Source organism: Xenopus laevis, chromosome 2L (assembly GCF_017654675.1).
Source record: "Xenopus laevis strain J_2021 chromosome 2L, Xenopus_laevis_v10.1, whole genome shotgun sequence".
Lineage (NCBI taxonomy): Eukaryota > Metazoa > Chordata > Amphibia > Anura > Pipidae > Xenopus > Xenopus laevis.
This window is the reverse complement of record NC_054373.1, coordinates 120,672,388-120,682,197: the sequence shown is the minus strand read 5'-3', so window position 1 is coordinate 120,682,197 and position 9,810 is coordinate 120,672,388.

Here is a 9,810-nt window from a genome sequence, read left to right as displayed (position 1 = left end):
AATGCAACCTATGTATTTTAAGTAGGAGATTTAATTTAAATTACATAGCTTTGTTGTACATTTTAGAGAATCCTGGAGTTCTGCAGTTAAAAAATAAAGAATTGGCTTAGTGGAGGCAGAGAGAAGAAAGGTTGCTAATGTGTTAGAAGATATGCACTAAGCCAAACACAGATGGACCGAACTAAAGGACACAGAAAGGCTAAAATTAAGTAAGCTTTTTCAGACAGTCTATAAGAATACACCAGTAAACCCCCAAAGTAATGCTGCGCCGAGTCAAAAGAAACACAGCTTTGGGGGGCGTGGCTAGCTGGGAAGCAGTGTGGCCGCATTTTTAGGGATCTCCCAGGGCTCCATCCGCAAACATACCCCAGCTACCGGGCCCATACCACCCAGCACTCACCATCCTAGGTCCAGTTCGCCCCACAGACGATCCGCTGGCCCTCTCCAGCGAAAACGAGCGTCTGGGAGCATTTCCAGCCTGAGAACCGGCTGAGGCCTAGTGACGCGACTGGAGCCGCGGCCTCGCGTAGTTGCGCTACCCAGCAAGGCCTCACCGCCGGCGCGGTCCTCTCTACAAGCACCCGAGAGGCGCCGGGAAGAATCCAGCAGCACTGTTGGTGAACAGTACTGGGGGGTGAGTGGACTTGGAGCCCTGGGGGCCCTCCTTTTTGCAGCCTTTATAGCCCTCAGTGCTGGCAAGACAAATATAGAGAAACCTACAGGCAGTCTGCAGTACTTCCATTACACAGGCCAGAATCTGCACAGGATCATCAGCTCTCTGCCAGCCTATGATCCGAACCCAGGACACATCTAGGGCCCTCCTCAGGCCTCTCATACTGCACTACCTGGCACTTTTTGGGGAGCAAGACACCCTCTCCCCCTTTTGTGGTCACCTCTCTGTTATGATAAAGGCCCAAATAGGTGGTAGTGCCTGTCCACCAACATAAATGCTTTAAAATAAGCACTAGTCCCTGACAGCCGTGCCCGGTCTACTATCCTGACAACGCTGCCGTCTCTACTCTCATACTAAACCCATTGCTTTCTCCCACGCGACTTCACTGCTACTTCATATACATTGATCAGTGAGCATGGGCAAATACGGACCAAAACCAAAACAGGACACTGCAGCCCGTCTTGAGCAATTTGCCCACAGTTCCCAACAGGCGACAAGTAAAGGAGGGAAAAGTGGCTCACCTCCTGCCTCCCCAATGTCGGAAGAAGCACCGCCAGAACCAACATTAGGTGAACTGATGGGGGCAATACTGGAAAACCGCACGACAGCCACTGCACAGCTTGAAGAACTAAAGATAGATGTATCATTGATACGGCAAGACCTGCAGAATGTTAGGGAGAGAACAACGGAGGTCGAAAACAGGGTCTCTACTCTAGAAGACCAAGTTTCTCCCCTGCAAAACACTATACGAGGATTACAGCAACAGCTCCAAACAGCACTGGACAAAACAGATGATTTGGAAAACAGACATAGGCGTAACAACGTCAGGATCGTTGGTCTACCAGAGAGGGTAGAGGGACAAACTCCTGAAAAATTTACCGAAACTTGGCTGAAAGAATTGTTTGGAGCCAATATATTTTCTGAAGTTGTTCATAGTGGAAAGAGCTCACAGAGTCCCTGCTAGGGCTCCTCCACCAGGAGCTCCTCCGAGGCCCTTCTTACTGAAAGTCCTTAACTACAGGGACAGAGACGCTATTCTTAGAGCAGCTCGCCAAAAAGGGGACATACAATACAACAACACCCGTATCTCCTTCTATCCCGACTTCTCTATCGCAGTGCAAAAACAAAGAGCTACTTTTCAGGGAGTCAAGAGGCGTTTGCGGGAGGCGCAGATCCAGTATAATATGCTCTTCCCCGCTAAACTAAAGGTCCTAGATAGCGGACGCTCACATATTTTTGCAACACCATCAGAAGCAGACAGCTGGTTAGATGCAAGGGGTCCACGGAGACAGGCCCCCGACAACAGTCCGAGAAGAGACTGAAAAAGGCAATTTTAAGTCTTACTAACGACCCTTCACCAATATAATCTCATGCTCCCCAGTGTCTACTGTAGACTTGGCTAAGCTATCTGCCTGATACTGAATTGGGGGGGAGAGACTTGCCACTCCCGGACCAACACGCAGATATTCTGTTCCATCTAGCTAGGCAAGCTGCTGTAACAAGAAGTGTGACACCTGACTACACGAATCAAGTCCTCGGATTACTTCCAAGCTGAGGGGCAAGACTACTTGATTATGGGGTCTGACATTTTCCTTTTTTTTTTTTTTTTTTTATATTAGGCAGTCCCTTAGCCTACTCTATAACCGGGCCGGTAGGGACAACGGCTGTTCAAGTCCCTTTTGTTTATTTTCTTCTCCTTTTTAAATTTTTTTTTTTTTTTTTCCTTCTTTGACTAGTTTAAGTTCTGGGTTTGAAGGGGCGCGCACCCCAGTAATGACCACTTCCAGGTCTTTTGTTATGGGTTCTAGACCCACCCATGTTTGGAGGGTGGGTAGGGAGGGATCCGGGGGGATGTTAAAATTTTACTTATTTTCTGGAACGCTGAAATGCTTTATGTGTGTTATGTTAACTTTTATCTTCTTTCCTATTATGGTCACACTGGTCACTAGTATTGTACAGGTACTGAGGCCCCATCCGTTCACATATGTAGCTCACCATGATCATGGCTACTTGTAATATAATCTCCTGGAATATCAGGGGGCTAAACTCCAAATTTAAGAGAAGCCTTATGCATAACTATATTAAGAAGCACGCACCCTCCATCCTTTTATTGCAAGAAACGCATCTGACAGGACAAAAAGTCCTTTCTCTGAAACGTCCATGGGTAGGATGGTCGTACCATTCCACTTTCTCCAATCACGCCCGGGGAGTAACTATATTAATAAAAAAAAATACTGTATTCTCGCTGACCCAAATAATTACGGACCATTATGGCCGATACATTATTCTTTATTGTACCCTCTATAACAAACCTTTGATTATAGTTAACCTATATATTCCGCCACCCTACTCTGGAACAGTTTTAGATATTGTTAATAACAAACTTGCAACTTTGCCACCAGCCCCCGTAAGTATATTAGGAGATTTCAACTCCATCATGGACCCCCAAATTGACCGCCTTAATGCACAAGGTACTAATCCCACTAAACTGGCTCAATGGGCGGAGGCCCTCCACTTGGTTGACACTTGGAGATGGAAACACCCGGGGCTGAGAGAATACTCCTGCCATTCTACCACACACCAATCATTCTCGAGGATTGATTTAGCTTTAGTATCCTCAGATATTCTCCCTTACATTGACAAAGTGCAATTTCTGCCGCGCATACTTTCTGACCATTCCCCACTTTTACTCTCCCTAAGATGGTCGACTCCAACGACTTCGAGATTGTGGAGGCTCAGTCCTCTCTGGTTGACCAACGACCTAGTACAAACGGCCAATACTGACGGTTACTCTAATTATTGGGCCCTTAATGCAAACTCAGCCCCACAAGCTATTCTTTGGGACGCCTCTAAGGCGGTTATGCGGGGGGCGCTAACAGCCGCAATATCACAGGCCCGTAGACAAGCCAGACAAACCATAGAACAGGCAGAGGCAGAAGCCTATCAAGCTGAAACTGATCACATCACTAACCCTACACCAGAGAATTACTCAATTCTACTAGAGAAACGTAATGCATTAGAACGACATAACACACTGCTGACCAAAAAAGTCCTTCTCTACCAATCGCAGAGATACTTTGAACAGGGGGACAAGAACGGACGGCTTTTAGCATACTTTGCAAAGACACAATGCCCTTCTACAGCTATACCGAACATTAAGTCGAACGGGGGTGACATGGTTAACGATCCCAAGCTCATAGTAGAGGAGTTTGCAAACTATTATCGTGGGCTGTACAGATCCACAGTGTCCCAATCCAGCACCACCCACCTACCCTTCCTAGACAACATCTCGATCCCAACCCTACATTCCTATGACAAGGACAACCTAAATCGACCTATTACAATAGAAGAAGTAAAAGAAGCCATTGCCTCCCTCCCAACAAACAAAACACCGGGCATAGACGGTCTTCCCTCCAACTGGTACAAGGCCCTCTCAGAACAGCTGGCTCCCCAGTTGCTGGCTACCCTTCACGCCTCCTTTGATCTTGGCTCCCTGCCCCCTTCATTTAGTGAAGCACTTATAGTTGTGGTCCCTAAATCCGGTAAAGACCCTGACCAGTGCAGTTCATATCGGCCAATCTCCCTTATAAACACTGATGCCAAAATTCTCGCCAAAATCTTGGCCACAAGACTCCAACGCTATATAATAGACCTGATTCATCCCGATCAATCGGGATTTATGCCAGGTAGGGCCACAAATATTAACATTAGGAGATTGTATACTAACATTGAAACGCAACATGCCAATGTGGGGACAAGAGCAATAGCCTCCCTAGACTCAGCTAAGGCCTTCGACTCAATAGAATGGCCCTACCTATGGGAGACCCTTCGCAGGTTTAACCTGGGTGACCAATTCATTAAATGGATACAGATGCTTTATTATAGACCAACTGCACGGGTCAGGGTTAACGGCATGATATCAGGTCCATTCCTACTGGAAAGAGGTACGCGACAGGGATGCCCGTTATCCCCATTTCTCTTTGCCTTAGCCATAGCCATACGCGAATCTGAACAAATTGTAGGTCTCAAACTTGGCCCACTTACTGAAAAGATCTCCCTGTACGCAGACGATCTTTTGATCTACTTGGCAGACACCCAGAACTCGCTAGCATCACTGCTCACAGTAGTGGAGCAATTCGGAGGTTTCTCTGGCCTCAAAATAAACTGGGATAAATCCATTCTCTTCCCAATTGACAATCAGGACCCCCCTAACGATCTCCCCCCCAATGCTCCCCTTCAGTGGGTCCAGAAATTTAAATACCTTGGCCTCCACATACAAACAAATCTATCAAACTACATACAAGAGAACCTGGATCCCATAATTTCAAAACTTGAATCTGATCTACTGGGCTGGGCTAATCTCCCCCTATCATTGTGGGGGAGAATAAAACTGATCAAGATGATCTATCTACCGAAATTTCTATACCACCTCCATAATGCCCCCGTATACATTCCCAAATCAGTATTTAAAAAAATCAACCAATTGATACTTCCCTTTATATGGAACCGTAAGGTACCGAGAATTTCCTGGGAGAAATTGACAGCGGAGAGGGAGGATGGTGGACTCGCCTTACCCAACTTCCAGTTGTATTACCTAGCGGCCCAAGTGTATTACCTGCACTGGTGGTATCATCCGGACCCATATAACCCAAATATGGCGCTACATGCAAATATAATAGGGTCACTGGAAGGACTTAAAAATCTTCCCCATCGGCAAATCTCAGATGCCGGCAGTCTGCCATCCACCATCTCCACTCTTCATAGAGCCTGGACCCAAGTATTGAAATTATTCAAGAAAGGACCAATTCGGCTGAATCCACTATTACCATTATGGGGCAACTCCAACCTACTTCACTTCCGTAACCTAGAGGACTTCCTCTTCTGGCCAAGGCAGGGCATTAAATACCTGGGCGATCTTCTGCAAAACAGTACCTTCCCTTCACATACTGAACTACAAGCCAAATGCACCTCTCAGACCCTCCCACTTTTTCGATATTTCCAAATTCGACACACTTTTAAGGCCCAGTTTGGTACTCTTTCTCCTGTCCTTGCCACAATGACAATTGAAGACACACTCATAGCTGAACAAACAGTTAAGTTGGTGTCCAGGCTATACAAAAACCTGCTAGCCAGTGTCCCCCCTCCTTTCCACACAGCTCAGGTACGGTGGAAGACTAACATTCCAGAGCTGACCCAGGATGACTGGGACGAGGCAACAGAAACTATGTATAAAGCTTAATAGCAATAAGGGATAGGCTGATTCAATACAAGGTGTTTCATCAACTCTATATCACCCCGCTTAAACTAAAGGCAATGGGTAAGACGGACACTGACTCCTGCCCCAGATGTGGAACTCCAGTAGCCAATTTTCTGCACATGATCTGGTCTTGCCCGGTGATAAATACTTACTGGTCGCAAGTAATGGCCTCGTTAGCGAACACACTCGAATTCCCAAATATACTCTCCCCCATTGTGTGTCTCCTGGGTGTAGTGGAACACCTTGTGCCCACTGTCTGTGCGAGATTAAGGTTTAGAGCGTTATTATTCTATGCTAAAAAATGTGTGATTATGCACTGGATGGGACCTACCCCTCCCACAAAGGACTCCTGGATTAACCTTGTTGATTCCACTATACCCAAAATAAAGCTTACCCATGAAGCGAGAGGCACCGCAGATAAATTTCAAAAGATATGGAGTCCTTGGTGGGAAATGGGACCGGGCGTGCAACCTAGAATTTATCATGCAACCGGATAATATATATATACTTACACTATACCTGTACTGTCTTCTGATGCTAACTTACCCTCAATCTACGCTGTACCACTTGTAAGCAAATAATTATGGACCAGTGACACATGTCTTAACTATGCACATGTTTTTGGATATATTACTTTTATTTTTTCTTGTTTGTAATGTTTCTTAAAAGCAAATAAAACATAACCTTTTAAAAAAAAAGAAACACAGCTTTTCTTTCGTTTTGTTGTGTACACATGGGCTTCTGTATCAGACTTCCTGTTTTCAGCTTCAACCTCCAGGGTTAGGGCTTGAGCATGCTCAGTTTGCTCCTCTCTCCCTCTCCACCTGCGTTTTCCCCTTCCCTCCTCCCCTCCCTGCTGTAATCTGAGTTTAGAGCAGGGAGAGACTCAGGCAGCAAGTGATGTCACAACAAGCTTATATGGCAGCTGTATCCTAAACAAACAGAAAGAGCTTCTAGAGCTGTTTACTCAAGTATGGTAACGCATTATAATATAATGTTATAGCTTGCACTATTGTGGCTAATCTATTTGGCAATAAACTGCTTCGGTAGCTTTCCTTCTCCTTTAAGTAGCATTTGTTCTGCATTTATGATCTACATACATCATATGAAACTAAGTTCGTATATGACTATATGACTATATGACTATATGACACACTAACATTGCATAGTGCCCGAGGATTCCTTCTGCTGCTTACTTACAATGTGGTCCTCACAGGATTGGGAATTCCCTGCTCTGCTCAGTCAGTGAAGCAAAGCCTAGTTTTTCAAAGTAAAGAAGTAGCATCCTGGAGAATGTAGGGCTAATTTACAAACATAGAGGATAAATTACATAGGTTCATTTGACATTCAGTAATTAGCTTTGGTTACTCTGCTTCATGCTAGACAACAAAAGTAAAGATCTAATAGGTTGCTATTGCGATTGCACTTGTACAGTTTAGAATCATCGTTAGAAAATCAGCCCTTGTGAGACTTAGTATATAGGTATATTTTATTTATATAGGTCTACTTATGTATACAGCTCTCTCAAAAATAAAATCACAGCGTACTGCGAAGCTTACTGACTAGTCTAGAGTCTAGACATGTCAGCACAACTTTTTCCTTAGAGCGAAACAAGTTGTTATACAAAAAGTTACTGAAGACTTGAATCTGGCTAGGATATCATTTGACCCTTAATACCTCATTATCTGAAGGGCAGGAGGTAGAGTTTTCACTTTTTCTGGAAAACAATACCAGCCAGGCCAAAAAAATACCAGCAAAGTGGCAATAAGGTTGTGTTCCTGGATGTAAAATTCTAGTTGCTTATCACTATTTCAGTTGAGTTATTCTTAATCTAATCTTCAAACAAATGCTCCATGCAAAATAAGAAACTCATAATGATAGAAATCATATGGCTAGAACTACATATGATATATTCACTGAACTACAAGAGCCAGACAGAAGCACCAGAGAACTAATGGGTGCATAAGCTTACTCCTTAGTGCTTAGCTGCAAAGCAATTGCTTCCTGTTGAAGCCACCCTGTGCACCTAGGGCTCAATTTTTAAGTACAGGTATGGGATCTGCTATCCAGAAACCCGTTATCCAGAAATTTACATATTACAGGAAGGCCACCTCCCATAGACTTAGCATTTTAATCAAATAAATCAAACTTTTAAAAATTATTTCCTTTTTTTCTGTAATAATAAAACAGCAACTTGACCCTATCTTAAATATAATCAGTCTTTATTGAAGAAAATGTAAATATACATTCCCATTAAAGTTTATGTGCAAATAATATAGGGGACTTATTGTAAACTAAATATTTCCTACTGCCCAATGCTCCCTGCTGATCTTGTCCTACAGTGCTGTCTCTGTACTGCTTATGGGCAGGGTGGTGTCTACCTTTGTCATGCAATGTTCATTCACTGTTCTGCCCCGTTTAACCTTTTATTGTTTCTTGCTGTATTTGGGAAGCAGATGTTTCAGTTTGCTGAGTTGTATTCCTCTTAAATGTTCTCCAAGTTTGACTAGTCATATCATGTGCTCAGGAAAAGGTCGCTGTTTGGAAAGCCACATACACGTACCATAATACCTAGTGATCCAAAGAATTTAAAATGATTGCATAGCATACCCTCTAACCCCATATAACTTATTATCATTCAGCCAATGAAAAATAATTCCATGGCAGCCAAAGTTTCACTGAAAAGCTGCTATTGTGAGGAGGTTAAATCCCTTCCCTACTGATTTGCATTTAATCACATTATGGAGAGGTCACATCTAAGGTGCCGCAAGAGGTCATTTGCTTTAATCATTAGTCAGTAGACAATCCAATTTCATGGTACTTCCATCTCAGCTAGTTGTGCCTGTTCTTTGTATTTCTTAAATACTGAGTTTGTCACAGTGATTACTGTATCTGTTGCAGTAAGAACAAAGAAAGCCTGGCACATCCTAAGGCACTGCTAATTAATCATCTTATTCTCATTATACATAGACTCATATTGAAGATATATATATAACCTCCATGTTGCCTGAACTCTCCACAAAAAGGTTAGCATGCTACCCACCAAAAATGACCAGTCAATGACAAATGCATAGATAGAAAAAATATGTAATAAAAATAAAGAGGTTGACACAGTCATCTAGAGTGAAATTCCGCCACTCTCCATTCATTTCTATGGGATTTTGAAAGGAGTATTTATCAAAGGATTAACTTTCACCCTGCAGCTGTTGCTGGACTAAAAATCCCACCATCCTTACTGAGAAATTCAATAATTAAGCAACTAAAATAATTTGTAATATGTATATTATCTATTATTTTACTTATGTATTTATTGTTTTCATTTCTTATTTACTTTTTTTATTATAATGTTAGTCTTCCCTGTGCATACCTTTCTACAGTGTAAAATTGTACGACATTGTGGGAGTTATTTAAGGTCGAGTGTTCGAGTTTTTGTTTCCTTGAATGATCTTGAATGCAATCGAAACTTGAATGGTATCTTATTTAAGAAAAAACTTAAACGTGCGAGTTCTGCATCCCGAAAACTCTAATTCATTGTGTTTTCGGCGAAAAAAAGCCTAAAATCTCTCAAATCATTTGAGTTTTTTGGGCAAAACCCTCTGAAAAAACTCAAATATCAAGCAGGCTGTTAATCTCTTTAAATGGTTCCAGGGACCTCTACCATTGACTTCTACAGAACCTCAATGGGTTTTAGGCGGTGTATTTTTTGAGTAATTTCCAGGGTCAGGGTATAATAAATCTTAAATATTCTAGGTTTTTTTTAAACAAGAAAATTTGAATTTTGATCAAAAAATACAACTCAAATTTTCGTATAAAAAACTGTAACCTTAATAAATCTGCCCCATCCCATCCCAATAATGCTATAAAGTCATACATACATACA